We start from the raw sequence: 16,476 nt of genomic DNA, 5'->3' as shown, positions 1-16,476 counted from the left end.
TGCTCCAAGATAAAGGGCGTTATTAAAATCCAGGCGGGATTGAACAAGGCCCTGTATAATTATCTGCCTGGCCTCAAATGGAAGAAGGGGAAGAATTTTTTTAATCACCCTGAGGAGGCCAAAGAAGGTGGCCGCCACCTTGGTGGCCTGTGTAGTTAAGCTCAGCAACTTATCTAGCCATACCCCCAGACTTTTGATGTTATCTCTGGGGGCAGGGGCCGCCCCCATGCTCGCGGGCCATAGCAGCTCCAAGGTAGAGGGGGCCGCCGGGCCCAAGAGCATGAGCTCTGTCTTATCGTCGTTGAGCTTCAGACATGAGCTCATTATCCAGCTCCTCACCTCCTCCAAACACACTGCTAAATTGGGCGGTGATTGGAGGCCACTCTTCTGCACAAGGGAGACCACCAGCTGGGTGTCGTCCGCATAGGAAATTATGTTAATACCATGCGGACGAACAATCCCAGCCAGCGGCCTCATATATGCATTGAAGAGCGTAGGGCTCAATGATGAACCCTGAGGGACTCCACACCCCAGAGGCCTGCTCGATGAAACGGATGTGTCGTCAAAGACCTGGAAGGTTCTATCCGATAAAAAAGACTTGAACCAAACCAGGGCTTCTCCGGACACTCCTAGGTCGGCGAGACGGTTCATCAGAATTTTATGATGTACTGTGTCAAAAGCGGCACTCAGATCGAGGAGGATCACTGCCACTGACCCTCCCCACCCCGATCCAAGATCCGTCTCGCCTCCTCAGTCACAGCCAATAGAGCAGTCTCTGTCCCATGTTTTGGGCGAAAGCCCGTCTGGGAAGCATCGAGGAGATGATTTTCCTCGAGGAACTTCGTCAGGATGGTATTAATGTGCTTCTCCAGGATCTTAGATGCCCGTGGGAGCAGAGAAATCGAGCGGTAATTACTAGGGTTAGCTGGGTCAAGGGCAGGTTTTTTTAGCAAGGCCCGTACCATTGCATGCTTCCATGCCACAGGTACCATCCCACTCAAAATGGAGGAGTTCAGCAGCTCCATGAGAGTAGGGAGAATGGTTTTGCTGGCCAACCACAGCGAGCCTGGAGGAGCAGGGTCACACGGTGAGCCAGATTTTATTTGATGTGCTAGAGACTCCAATGTTTCCAGATTCAACAATGGAAAAGAATCTAGCTTATTATGAGGGGGAGTTACTGTATTCAAAGCTGAGTCAAAGCGTTGGGTGGGTGATTCAATGGCTGGATCTGGAAAGGAAAGATACATTTTATTAACTTTTTGAAAGAAGAAATCAATCAGCTCGTTACATCTAGAAGGGGAATTACTATTGTCTGCGGCGGGCGGGGGGGTTTTAACAGGAAATTAACTATCCGATATATTTCTTTCGGCTTAGATTTAGCCATTGTTATTTTGTCATTATAGTAGGCTGCTTGTGAGGTTTCTATTGCAAGTTTATAGTTCCTGATAGCGTCCCTTTAAGTGGCTTTATCAATAAGGTTGTAGGTCATACGCCATTTCCTCTCTAGTCTCTTGCAGGAGCACTTTTTGTCCCTAAGTTCTTCTGTGTACCACTGTGCTAATTTACTCTGCCTCTTTGACCCAGATAGGTATGAAGGGAGAACCAAATCAAGAGAGGTGGTGATCCAATCGTTGTATTTATTATTATTTGCCATTGGGTCATGGGAGAGTAGAGGTCTAGTGGTGCTAAGGGCCTTCGTCCAGTTATCTACAGAGAGTTTGGACCAGTTTCAGGTTTTCCGAGATGTGAAAATGGATGGAGGGGGTTTGCTTGTGGTCCAGGTGAAGGCTATCAAGAAGTGATCCGACCATGGTAGGCTGCTAATAGTGCCCACTTTAAGTTGATCACTATTACTAAAGATCGGGTCTAAGAGATGACCTTTTTCATGCGTTGGAGAGGGAACTAATTGCTCTAATGGGATGGCGGCTAAACTCGCCATCATCTCTAGTGCCGTGGGGTCTGAGAGGTTGTCAAAATGAACATTAAAATCTCCAAGTAAAGTAAAATTAGAGGGAGAGGTAACCAATTGGGAGGCCACCGACAAAAGAGAGGTGTTAAATTGTCCGATGGTTCCAGGAGGACGATAGATAAGAATACCTGTGAAGCTGGTATTAGGGGAAAACTCGATCACAAAAGGGAAACTTTCGCAATCCTCAATCTCCTCCGTCAAGCAGCGGCATACATAGCTCTCTTTATAAATGATCGCAAGGCCACCGCCTCTGCCCTGAGGTCGATCAACCCGCGCTATCTGGTAACCAGGAATAATGGCCTGTACCAGATCCGGCTGAGAGTCTTGATTTAGCCAAGTCTCGGTCAAAAAGATCACATCCGAGCAATTCAAGGCAGCCCCAAACCTCCATCCGGCTCCTGGCAACATATCAGTTTATGGTGGATGCGCTGCTTTTCCCTGTTAGATTTGGGGGTCTCTAGTTGGCACAGGTAGGTACTTGTGACAAGTAGGGACCCTCTCCTCTAGTCAGGGTAAGGGGGATTACACACCTAAAATAACCCCTGCTCTTCCTCTAGGATGCGTGGCGCGAGCAGCAAGGCTTTACTACAGAGGCGTTGTAAGTTAAGCATTTGTGACCACATACAGTAACCCAGTGATAACACTACAAATGGAGACCACACAGGTTTTACATAAAAAATAGGTAGACTTTATATAGAGTTACCACAAGACCATAAACAATAAAAATACACACTATGATTACTTTCAGATGGTAGATTAAGCTTAGTTCGGTTCAGTTCTTAGATGCAACACTCTGCGTCAATGTACCTTAAGTTGCGTTGCGCTTCCACGACAAGCAATGTCGCAGCGATGGGAAATGAGACAACGTTCAGGTGCAAAGAAATAAAGACGTGAAGATCTTCCAGAGGCGGCACACTTCCCAGGGATGCGAGAAGCTCTCGTCCGATGCGTGGACTGCAGTGGCGACACCCTTACGATGCGATGGCAACAGCTCCAGTGGCGACGCTCTTCTCCCACGATGCGGGAAGCTTCCGCTCGATGCAACAACTACAGCGGCAACATCCAAGATGCGACGGCAGCAGCTCCGACGGTGGCTCGCTTCTCGGGATGCGAGGTGCTTTTGGTCGATGCAATGCAGTGCGCCGGTTCCAGCGGCGACACCTTCCTTCGGAGTTGCGACGGCAGGCACAGCGACGGCGACACGCTCCGACCTCGTTGCAAGATTCTTCTCATGATGCGGTGCAGTGCGACACCTACAGCGGCGACACCCTCCTTCGGGGTTGCGACGGCAGCAGCAGCGACGGCGACACGCTTCCTCTTCGTTGCGGCACGCTTCTCTCCGATGCGGTGCAGTGCGACAGTTCCAGCGGCGACACCCTCATTCGGAGGTGCGACGGCAGGCACAGCAACGGCGACACGCTTCTTCTCTTTGAGTCACGCTTCCAGCTCCTTGCAAAAAGCAGTCCCTCAGAAAGCCCAAAACAGCAGCAGGCACTTCCAAAGGACTCTGGGGAGCTGGGGGTGAAGTCTGTTGTCCCTGAGACTTCAGCAGGAGGCAAGCTCTTTTCCAAGCCCTTGGAGATCCTTCACAAGTTGAAAGCAAAGTACACAAAGTTCCTTTCTCCTTCCTTTGGCAGTAAGGCAATCACTGCAGGCCAATCCCCCAAGCAGCACTTCAGATTGGAAATAGTCTCTCCTCAGTTTCTTCAGGTTCCTCTCCTCAGTAAAGGTTTCTTCTTGTAGTCCAAAGTGATCTAATTTCATGGGAGCAGGGTCCAATATTTATACCCAGAAATCCTTTGTTCTCTGAGGGGAGAGGGTCCTTTGCCCAGTCCAAACCAGTTATGAAGCGCTCTGTTTACCCGACTTCTCCTTTCCATTCACAGTGCAGGGCATTCACATCAGACACCCCACAGGAGGTGGAGTCAGCATTGTGGAAGGCAAGTACAGTCATGGAGCACTCTGTTTACAGGACTCCTTCTCTTCTTTCAGTGTGCAGGGCAGAGACATCAGCCGCTCCCCAGGGGGTGGAGCCAGCCTTGTGGAAGGCAGGCACAGCCCTATTCAGAGTTCAGGTGCACTCCTCTCTCCCAAAAAGATGCAGATCTCTCTATTCACCACTGGGTAACTCAGCCTGTCTCCTGGAATTCCCCAGCCCTGTCACTCACAGAAACCAGACATAGGAATACACAAACTAGCAGAGGCAGGTTTGAATGGTTAGACAAGCAAATACCTACTTTCTAAAAGTGGTATTTACAAACACAGAATATTAAAATAAACATCACTAAAAGATGTATTTTATTATTCTGAGTTCAGGCATACTAAACTCAAATTTCTACCATGTTCTCTGAGCCTGTTAGGATTATAAAATGTAATAACTCTAACAGCCCCTTCTGGCCTATGGAGAACAGGTAGCCTTGCAATAGTGAAAAACGAAAAAAAAATGTAAATTCACTATTAGGACATGCCACACACATCATGGCTTGTCCTACCTTACACGTACAATGCACCCTGCCCTTGGGCCTACCATAGGGGTGACTAATATGAAGAAAAGGGAAGGTTTAGGGACTGGCAAGTGGGTGCACTTGCCTAGTCAGCATGACAGTACCAGACTGCACGCAGGCTCTGCAATGGCAGACCGTAGACACATTTTACAAGGCTGCTTCTGTGGGTGGCACAACCAGTGCTGCAGGCCCACTAGCAGCATTTGGATTTACACGCCCTGGGCACACTCAGTGCACTAGACTAGGGTCTGACAAGTAAACCAAAATAGCCAAACATGGAAACACTGATTAAAACATCAATTTACAATAGGGAGCACTTGCACTGTGGCACTGGATAGCAGTGGCACAGGGCCCAAAGTATCTAACACAGCAAAAACACATGAGGCAACAGCAAAAATGGAAGGGAGACCCACGCCAATAACGCCAGGTCTAACATTCCCCATCCCAGATAAATCTAATTGTAGTGAGTGAAGAGTCGTGGCGGGGGGGCTAAAGGGATTGTTTGGAAGACGTAAAGTATGCACAGCAGCACTGTCATTTTGACAGCTGCAATACGGCTGATCCACAAGAGACGGAGTCAGCTCCAAGAGGATAAGGTCTTGTTCGTCTGGGAGAGAAGAGTGCTATAATTTAAGGCAAGGGTCTTCGGGAGAGTTGCCGCTAGTTAGATATCCAAGTAAGTGATTGCCTCCTCTGTCCTAGAGAAGGCGAACCTGAGAGTATGAAATTAGTTTGTGAGAGGGAGAGACAGAGAGATTAAAGATCACAGATTTTTTTAGATTTACCTTGAAAGCTGAGACCTCTCCAAACAGACGAAGTTCATCCAGTATCCCTGGCTGCGAGGTTATCGGGTTAGATAATGACAAAATAACATCATCAGGGTAAAGGCTAATATGGTGTTTGTTCTTTCCAAACGGAATGCCAGAAATCTGTGGGTTGTCCCTGAGTCCCTGCACCATAGGCTCCATTAGAGAGCGAAAAGAAGAGATGAAAGAGGGCACCAAAGTGGAATAGGGAAAGTGGAAAAGGACACACCATTCAACTGAAGAGAGGCACAGGGAGCACTTTAACTGCAGCGAACCAATCTCATTAATCTATCGCCAAATCCAAATTGTTGAAGGGTCTCTAGTAGGAAAGGCCAGTGAACGCAGTCAAAAGCTTTCTCTGAGTTGATGGAAAAAAAAGAGCTTCTATCTGTGACCAGCAGGCGTTGTCAATAAGGTGCATAAGATGTTTGGTGTTATATCCACATTGCCTTGTGGGAATAAAGCCGGATTGGTCCGGATCAATCAGACCTGGCATAAGTGGATTCAGGTGGTGTGCTAAAATACTAGTAAAAAGTTTAGCATCTATGTTGAGAAGACAGATGAGTCTATATGTCCCTCTGTTAGCGGGATCCTTGCCCTGTTTGAGTATAACTGAGATGGATGCCTCCTATAAAGAGCCAGCCAGGGAACCTGTATGAATGAATGAATTAAAATGCTGTGTCAGAAGAGGTACAAGGTCATGACAAAAGGTTTAATAGAATTGGGTGGTGAATCCACGGGGCCCTGGTGACTTTGAAGGCTGACGGCGGGTTATAGTGGTGATTACTTCATCTAGCTGTATAGGTTGATGTAGCACGGTAATGACGTCAAGGCTATTTCTTGTAGATATTTGGAAGGGTCTCCCCGTGGGCCGTCAAAGGAGGAATACATGGTCCTATAAAAAGCCTGGAACGACAAGGCAATCTCCACATCTGTATAGACCTCTGTTATCATCTTCACGGAACAGGAGTGGACTTTGCTTCGGAGACGATGAGCTAACATGCATCCACAGTGATCACTACCTAAATAAAATGTATGTTTTAGGTCCAGATCCAGGCGTCTCAGGAGAAGTCTTTCCTTCTCCAACTCCCACCAGACTCTAGGGGCACCTGAGTGTTTATATATTGTCTCAAGTTCCAAAAGGAACAGTTCCAATAGCTGACGTTTTTTCCGGCGTTTGCGGTTTTCAGTTGTAGAGATGGTGATAAGTTTGTTTCTCAGCACAAGCTTTAAAGCCTCCTAAACCGACGACAAGGAGACCTCCCCATAATCGTTAATACAAAGATAATCCATCAGGACAGTGCGTAAAGAGCTGACCGTGGAGTGGGATTGCAATATCGCATCCCGAAGTCACTGACGAGATGAGCGAGGCTGGGTGACCTCTATTCGGATAGTCAGAGAGATCAGGGTGTGGTCCGAGAGCAACCGGGGTTCAATGACTGCTTCTTTGACATGGGCTATTATAGATGAGAATTCTAGGAAGTGATCAATGCAGGCACATGTTTCATGGGGTGTAGGTGGTGCCTTATGTCGCACAACCCACCATCCAACATTCATTGTAGACCTGCAGCAGAGAAGGCTCCTCTTTGGCAAGAACATTGGCTGGAGTGATCAAGGTTCAGGTCCATCACCAAGTTCAGGTCTCCTCCAATCAGAATCACAGTGTCGGGGGTAGTAAGGCTTGATGTTAGCGTGCTAATTATAAAGGGTTTTTGGCGTTCGTTCGGGCATAAATGTAAACCCAGGTGAAACAAAAGGTGCCCCATTGAATTTGAGCTGCAAGTAATTGCTCCTTAATTTCAGTAATAGTGGATAGTACTTTGCCACGGAATCTCCCGGAAAAAACAGTAGCTACTCTGTTACTCTTAGAGGGGTCTAAGGACCAAAGCTGGCGAGGGAACCAGCGTGACTGCATGTGGAGGTGTCTTTAGGAAGTAAATAAGTCTCTTGGAGGAGATATATGTGGCAGCCGGATTAGTCCAAATTGATAGCACTGTCACCCGCTTGACAGGACTGTTTAGGCCCTGGACATTAGAACTAAGAACTTGGAGGTACTGGATTAGACTACAGTAAAGTCGCATAATCACCTAAATCTCAAAGATATACAACAGGTGCTATACGTGATGGTGAGTAGGGATACCCAAGTAGTTTACATGAAAGAATACAAGGCAGAGTGTGTGCGGAGGAGCAAAAAAAACTCCATAGAAAACCGACCTCAGTAAGATAAACAAATAGAAAAAAATACCACAGAACTGACATACGTCCATCAAAGAGAGATATCATTAGAGGAACATGACACAGGCAAGGACGGGCGAGTATGTGTGTTGACCACAAATGGGAATCTACACTCGCTGTGGTAGGGTCTAGAAGAAGAGGCAACATCTTGAGATAAGGAACTTTCTCCGCCCACCATCTTAATACCTTCCTGCCTTGAGAACTTTTAATAGCCAATGTTAGTTCGCTCGATGTTAAAGCGCATCGGGGTGGTCGGTGTCCCCAGAGAGTATTTTTTTTTATGGATTGTCTCTCCTTGGCCATAGTCGCCAAATTCAGTTTTGCTCTAGTGGATGGGCCCTTGCTGCACTGCCATCTGGATCTTTTACATGGTTTATTTTCCTACAGGCTATCGTTGCAAGACTCTAAAGTGGGTTCTGTGATGTCAAGTATGGAGCAGGCTTCCTTGAGAGATCGTAGTTGAAGCAGTCGAGGCGATAGATGATCCTAAAGGGGTGGCCTCAGGGTTAGTTCATGCCCTCTTTACGTAGATGTTTGGTCACAGTACGGAATTCTATGTCAGGACCGGAGGCTTCTGATTATGCTTCTCAATCTTTACTAGAAGCTCACAGCAGCCAATGAAAATGCTTGCTTTTCATTTCAATAAACGTTAAACTGCATATCCCATCATGCTTTACATATAACCACGCCCCCTTAGTCCATAAGAGGCCTTAGCCTGCCGCCATCTTCCTCTTTCTTTGCTGCTCACAGAGCTAAGTACAACCTTGTTTACTCCCTCTGTGTCTCTATTGCGCTTGTTAATGTTTGATTGACATTACTTGGCACTGTATACATTGTTCATGCTGTTTATACATTGTTCATACTGTTTATTAGTAGCATACTGCTATTTATTGTGCTGAGGTTGTTACCTCTTCAGGGGGAGTAGCTGTCCTTCGGCGGAGCACCTTTGTGCCCGTCCTTCCTGGTAATCCATTCCTCAGGTGGCAGGAGCGCGCTGTATTCGCGCGAGGGTAGCGACGGTCGTTGACCGGAGGCAGACGGATGCCGGTAGTTTGTTTGTGGAGCCTGCTGGAGCCCGGTATTGTCCCCGTAGGCTACGCGCGTTAGCGCATGCGCAGACGGCTTCCCTAATCGCCGCTGACGCTCATTCAGGCCGGGTGGCTCCCGGCCGCGACGTGCACCCAAAGCGCGCTGAATTGGGCTATTTTCTGGTAGGATTCAGTCGCGCTTGGGCTGCACGTCGCGGCGCGAACCGCGTTTGTCAGTTTCAATTGGAATTTCACATCGGAGTGTTAGGAAGGATCCCTCTGCCTTAGCGATCGCCTGGTGAGGTGGTACAAATACTAATTAGGCCAATTAGAGCGCGCACACGCTCAGTGTATTACAGTGGCCTGGGTCTCTGGCCCGCCTTGATTACAGCTTTGCTGAGGGGGTTTAGGTAGTGAAAGTTTGTGTGCTGTGTGGGCTGACCCCCCCCTGACCCTCCTCGTACCTGGTTTGTCTGGACACAACCTAGAAAAAATTCCCAGTGAGAATGTCGGAAGAGCAGTTTAATGAGGGGTACTATCAGGAGGAGGAATTTGAGAACAGGCAGACTGCTGCCTTGGAGGACAACCTTGTCAGTGCTTTGGACGCTTCGGTCCAGTCCTCCGTTAACCGGGCGATGGAAACTACTGTACCTCAGACAGTGCATCAGGCACTGGCATCAGCCCTTCGTCCTATCCGACGACAACTAGAAGGTTTTGCCAAAAGACATGGCTTTAATAAACCTCAGAAGAAGAAGGATGATGCATCCACCTCGGGTCCTTCAAGGGACTCGGCCACCTGGCCTCACATGCAGGCCTTAGCTACCCTGCCGGACACGGCGGACCATTCTTACGCTGGAGCCAAGGCCACCAGTAAACGTAGGGTCCATGACACAGACACGGACACGGATACTGGCACGAACACGGATACGGACACCGACACCTCAGAGGATCGCAATCCTCCAAAGAAGGCAAAGGTGGCGCAGCCCAAGAGCCTCGCGCCGGATGATACACCGTTCACCTTTGACCCATTGGAGATTGTACACCCTAGATCACAGGATTGGATGCCGCCTGCTGCAGTCACGGCTTACATCCATGATAATTTACGTAAGTGCTTCCCTAGGGATGTAAGAAATCGTTTACGCTCAGAGTGCCCTAGACCGGAAATCCCAAATCAAGTGGCGGAAACACCGGAGATTGATCCTAACCTTCTCACCTTTCTGAAGAAGTTCACCAAGGACCCGAAGAGAGGTCTGGATAGGGCATGGCGGGGGTGTCAGGACAAAATGCTAGACGCCATCGGCCCCTTGGCAAAGATCCTAGAGATGGCCTTTGTGGCCAAGGAGACCTCAGTCATCATAAACCCGGACGTGCTCGCTGGATGGGCTCAGAGAGCCATATGTTTTTTGGGCAACGCGAACTGCGCTGTCTCGGCAGAGAGGAGAAAATCTTTGCTTATGAAGATGGATTCGAATCTTACGGAGCTCGCTGACGCAGAGCCGGGACCCCTTGCAGAAGGCCTTCTTTTTGGTGACAAGTTCGTTAGGGACGTCTCCAAATATGTCGGTACCTTTACAGCTTTGGACAAGGCCCAGTCGGGCATCAAGCGCGCCCTCAGTCAGGGTGTTTTTCACAGGGCCGGACGAGGCGGGGGTCGCTCGTCAGGCCGAGGAGGTCCTCCTGGCCCCCACAGAGGAGACTTCGGAAGGGGCAGAAATGATTTTGACTCAACTCGAGGAGGAACCTTCTACCCCTCCCGGAGGAGGTTCAACAAAAACAGATATCAGGGAGATGGACGAGGGAAGTTCAAGCACCAGCAGAGCTCAGGTGAGAATTTCAGATACTTCCCTTCTTCCCCTGGGGGGTCGGACTCGGCACTGCCTGGGGCGGTGGGAGGACCTTACTCAGGACGCTTGGGTCTTAAAGACTATTCAGGGCTTTCATCTGGAGTTTTACTCAAGTCCAGTTCAGACATGCGCACCCCCAATTCTCAATTTTTCCCAACTAGAGGCCAGTTTCATAGACGAAGAGATTGCGGCCTTGCTTCAGAAGCACGCGTTTGCACCAAGTATTCGGTGCCCTCACAGCTTCTGCAGCAACGTATTTGTGATTCAGAAGAAAGGGGGTGGAAACAGACTAGTTTTAAACCTCAGGGAGTTCAATCAATTCCTGACTTACAATCATTTCAAGATGGAGGGCATCCATCTTTTAACGGATCTACTGCAGGTGGGAGATTGGATGGTCCGGCTGGACCTGAAAGATGCGTATCTCTCTATTCCAATCTTACCCCCACATCGCAGGTTTCTTCAATTCAAATGGAGAGACCAATGGTACGAATATTTGGTTCTGCCTTTCGGGCTCTCCTCGGCGCCTTGGTGCTTCACCAAGGTGATGAAGCCGGTAGTGGCGTACCTCCGAGAACGAGGTATTCGTCTTATCATATACCTCAACGACATACTGATAGTGGACCAGTGTCGGCAGACCCTCTTACGACACCTCCAACTGACCACGACTATTTTGCAGGACCTGGGGTTTGTTATAAACACCAAGAAGTCAGTCATGGTTCCTTCACAAGTTATAGATTTTCTGGGTTTCACGGTGGATTCTGTGATGGCCCAAATGTGCCTTCCGAAGGACAAACTTCGAGATCTGAAGAAAGAGATCCGGAAACTTCTGAGCAGCCAGTCTGTCTCCTTGAGAGCGCTGGCGAGGATGGTAGGAATTCTAGCGTCTTCAGTCCAGGCGATTTTCCCGGGCCCGCTTCATTACAGGGCCCTGCAACAACTGAAGATCAGACACCTTCAGAAGGGTCTCTCGTACTCGGACAGCATTCCCCTCACGCAGGAGGTGCGGTCGGAGTTGCAATGGTGGTTGGGACACGTCGACGCTTGGAACGGCCGAGCGATCTTCGGTTCACTCCCGGAAGTCACGATAGAGTCCGAGGCCAGCCGATGGGGCTGGGGCGCGCGTTGTGGAGACATCTCCACAGGGGGACGTTGGTCCCCGGAGGAGCTTTCCCTCCATATCAATTGTCTGGAGCTGCTAGCGGGGTCGTTCGCGGTGAGAACATTGTCCCCTCAGCGGACTTCCTGCTGTATACTCCTGCGTCTGGACAATATCTCGGCAGTGAGGTACATCAACAAGTTGGGAGGCACAAGGTCATCCATGCTTGTACACATAGCCAAAGACTTTTGGCATTATTGCCTCCGCAACCAGATATCGGTCATTGCGGAGTACCTCCCGGGCCAGTCCAATCAGGTGGCGGACTGGAACTCGAGGTACCTCCGGGACTTCAGCGATTGGAAGTTGAGCCCGAGGATGTTCGAGTGGCTAGAGAACATTTGGGGTCCGTTCAGGACGGACTTATTCGCATCGAGGTTGACCTTCCAGATCCCTCGATTCTTCAGTTGGAGACCGGATCCGTTGGCTCAGGCGACGGACGCCTTTCTACAGGACTGGTCAGTGGGGGTTCACTATGCATTTCCCCCCTTCTTGCTGATCCCCAGAGCGATGTCGCAGGTAATCAGACAGAACGCGGAGGTGGTCATGGTGACGCCTTGGTGGACGTCCCAGTCTTGGTTCCCCAAGCTGATGCAGTGGAGTTGCGACCTCCCCAGACTACCAGAGTCGCCGAGCCTGTTGCTGGGCCCTCATCAGGAGACACATCCCTTGATCTTGGAGGGCAGGCTCCGGCTGATGGCCTGGAGGCTTTCAGGCAACAGTGGCAAGTGCCAGGGATTTCGAGCAGGGCTGCAGACTTCATCAAGCAGGCCTGGGCTCCTTCCACGAGGAAACGGTACTCCTCGGCCTGGAAAGGCTGGGTGGGTTGGTGCGTGGAACGACATTTGGATCCCGTGGGGGCCGGCTTATCCCATGTGTTGAATTTCCTGACGGATAAGGCATCGCAGGGCCTGGCCTATCGGTCGGTCAACAATTTCAGATCTGCCATCTCAGCGGGCCACGTTCAGCTGGAAGGGAGACCTATCGGTATGCACCCTGTCGTGTGTAAATTGTTGAAGGGTATTAGGGTGGAGAATCCCCCTAAACCTAAATATTCTGGTTTGTGGGATGTCAAGCAAGTCTTAGACCTCTTCGACAAATGGCCAGCTAACAAAGATCTTTCCAGGAAACAGCTTTCAGCCAAGCTGGCTATGTTGCTTTGCCTTTCGGCGTGTAGGAGATCATCGGACGTTCGCGCGCTGGACATAACAGGTAGAGTATTTACTCCGGAAGGAGTTTCTTTTCAGATTGTTCGACGTACTAAAACATTGTCTACACATGTATCGTATAATGCATTTCAGGAGAATGAAAAGTTATGTGTCGTTCACTGTCTTAAGACTTATGAGGAATGTACTGCGGCAGTTAGGCCTCAGGGCTGTTCGCAGCTGTTGATAGCCTTACAAAAGCCGTTCAGAGCTGTGGCTGCAGCCACCATTGCCAGATGGCTTCGTTTTGTGATGGAAGAAGCTGGCATTGACATCACCATGTTTGGTGCGCATTCTGTCAGGGGTGCTATGGCATCGAAATCGTTCATGTTGGGATCCAGCATTCAGGATATTATGCATTGTGCAGATTGGTCGTCGGAATCGACCTTTAAGACCTTTTATTATAAGCCGGTGGGGGATATTACCTCTGTTGTTTTTAGTAAGCGTTAAACGTGCATAATCAGAAGCCTCCGGTCCTGACATAGAATCACAAATTTGCTAGCATTCGCGACAAGAATTTGCAATTCTATTAAGGACACGGAAGCGAGGATTATCCCACCCGGCATTGTATATGGAGTTATAAAATGCTTGCCTACCCAGATGGTTACGGTGGTTACGGTCTCGTATCCTTTCTTTCAGGTTCGGAAAAAAAGGGTGATTGAGCCTCGAAGAATGACAAGATGGTTCGCCTGAAGGTTCTCCTTCCCGTTGGAAGAGTTCTGGAGTTACAAGTTCGGTTGGAGCTGTTCGCCGCAAAAAAGAGGAAGATGGCGGCAGGCTAAGGCCTCTTATGGACTAAGGGGGCGTGGTTATATGTAAAGCATGATGGGATATGCAGTTTAACGTTTATTGAAATGAAAAGCAAGCATTTTCATTGGCTGCTGTGAGCTTCTAGTAAAGATTGAGAAGCATAATCCTCGCCTCCGTGTCCTTAATAGAATTGCAAATTCTTGTCGCGAATGCTAGCAAATTTGTGATTCTTGGTGTTTCTGTAGGGTGAACGCTGACTGCTCTTAAAATAACAACGGGGAATGGCCCCTAAACTTAATTGAGTGAGAATCCCAGGCTCTACACAGGATGTTTTCTTTCTCCTGGAAGTTATGTACACAGACTAGGATTTCTCAGGCTTTGGTGGTCCAACGCAATGGATACTATCCAGTTTTAGGTCCACTTCTGGTGAGAGACCCACAATATGTTGAAAAAGGACCCCTGGATCAGCACCCTTTTGATATGAACATTGTTTGAGGGAGAAATTTTCTAGGTCTCCTGCATGAGATTGTAGATCGACGTGTTGGTCCTTCAGACCAAGAAACTTTTTATGGAGCCATTCCACCTCCTCATCTCGACTTGTTTCTCATTCTTCTATGGTGCCTACCTTATTGCCAACCTCCTGTAGGTCACAACAAACGTCTCGAAGGTCTGCTGAAGGTCAGTTTTCATTGCTTGCAGGACCTCTCATAGGGAAGTAAAGAGAGTCTCCAAGAAGAATTTTGTTACCGGGCCTTCAATATCCTTCGGCTCTGAAGGGTGATCTGTAGCAGTCGCAGTGTCCGTCTACACCCCTCCTGGCTTTGAGAGCATGTGTCTAGGGAGCGGTCCTTCTTTGCTCTGATTGCTGACATGTTGCAAACCACTGTGAAGTAGGGGTTGAAGGAGAACCCCCTGATGCAGTATAGTATTAGCCCAAGTACTTCTAGGGAACCACTAGATTGTCCCTCTAGATCTATGGGGGGCACAGTGTATTCTCTAAAGTTCCAGCAACTGCTTTAAGTCAACCAAGTTAGGGCGAGAGCACCCACTAGGGCCAAGGAAAGGTTCAAGTAGGGCCAGGCAGCCAGACGCAGTACCCAGGGAACCAATTAAAAATAAAAGGCATAAGCCTAATGCATCAAACTTGGATAGGTCATGTGGGTGTCACTTGGAATCTAGTTGGTAGAACCAGGCCCAGGGTGTGATAAGATGGAGCCACCAAAGTCAATAGCCAGGCGGGAGGCTTCATGGCAGGCAGGGGAACCAGTAGTCTCTAGGCTGTGCCCCCACAGGTACGCCTGCTGAAGTTCACAGCTCAGTCCTTAGCAAGGTATGGAGGGGGGAAGCAACAGTCCTCACCTCCCCCACCCCGGCACATGCTGCCCCCCCCTCCCCCTGGGTTACCTGTACTCTGGCCCCTCATTAGTAGGCCCGGAGTGGGCTGCTTTCTCAATTTAGACACTGTGCGGTGGTGGTAGCAGGCGGAGGCACATCCGCGCGGTTCCACCATAGGGAGCCGCATGGCCCAGCCCAAGGACACATTGAGGGCACGGGCCGCAGACCTCTCCAAGGATGCAGCTTGGTATAATCACTATTGGGACGCCCTCAAGTGATTCACATTGGTGTCCGCTATCTTGCCTCAGGGATCGGCTATTCAGCCCTCTGGCCCATAATCCTTAGTGTTGGTGCAGTGCTATAGGGAGCTGCGGCACCCCCAAATTGATCTGTCCATCATCTATGCCCTCAGCCGATCGAGGGGATCAGGCTGAACCGGCAGGAAGGACATTATGTCAGGCTAATGAGGTGACAAGGACGTAAAGACTGTAAAATGTGTTTCACCCATCCGCCATCTTGGCCACGCCCCTGCAGCTATGTTTTAGAATTGTAAATGTGGCCTTTTCAATTTTTAAATTGTGTTTCATGTGGGACATCAAACGTAAACCCTTCACATACTGAAGGAGTTTGGTGTTTTATATATTCACTTTCCTTGCCTGTTTGAAGCTGGTAAGCTCCAAAGTGAGTGGATGCAGGAGTAAAGAACAAAGCCTGTGATGGTTGGTCAACTACAAGTGTGCAATAAGAGGGTTTCTTGCAGGAGCCTCTGTTAGTGCATATGCGCTAATCGTTACCGTATGGCTTGCTGGCACCAAAAACAAAGGGAAGGACTTCAGTCACAGTGCCCTTAAATCATGGTCCCCTCAGTGAACAAAAGCTCTACATACTACCCTATACCGCTAGCTGTACCTTCCATTTTCCTGTTCAGGTGGAGGAACATGAGGTCTGCACCAGCTGAAGGTGCAGGCGTTGTGCACTGGCTGGAGCTACAGGAACCCTTTGCAAGTGGTGCAGCAGGGTTATGGGCATGCACACACATCCCTACAAGCATGGGGCTACTCATACGCCTCCTTCTTGCTATATCAAGCGAAATCTGCAGCAGTGTTTTATGCTGTTGATGCACACCATAACAAGAATAAATGTCATTTTTATATGGCTTCAGCGCCTTCACTAGTATGGCTGCCAACACTACTTCCCATGGTGAATTTCTGTTGCAGCATGCACCAATTTATATCTGTGCATATTTGTCTAACCCTCTTTCATTTGGAGACAAAGAAATAGTGACAGAGTGCAGGTTTGGCTTAGGTGTAAGTGTGTATATCTATTCAATTAATTTAGAGCTAACAAATTAGGAACTGGCTGTATAGTTGTAATTTACAATGTAGGTTAATTTCTCTCACAGCAGTTTAGCCATCTTAAAGAAGTATTGCATGTCCCAAAAACAAAGGGAAAGAAAAGATTTATCAACCGTTTAAATGCTACCTTAGATGACAGAAAATGCTACATTAAAAAAGATACTCAGTCCCACCACAATCTCTGCTCTACACTGATGAGTACAGTGGAGATTATTGAGTAGTCATTACATATTCAAATAAAAATATTTCACGGTTACATGTGAAATACAGATTGTTTTACCACTGTGCACAG

The sequence above is a fragment of the Lissotriton vulgaris genome, chromosome 5 (assembly GCF_964263255.1).
Source record: "Lissotriton vulgaris chromosome 5, aLisVul1.2, whole genome shotgun sequence".
Lineage (NCBI taxonomy): Eukaryota > Metazoa > Chordata > Amphibia > Caudata > Salamandridae > Lissotriton > Lissotriton vulgaris.
Note: the sequence above shows the minus strand (reverse complement) of the source record.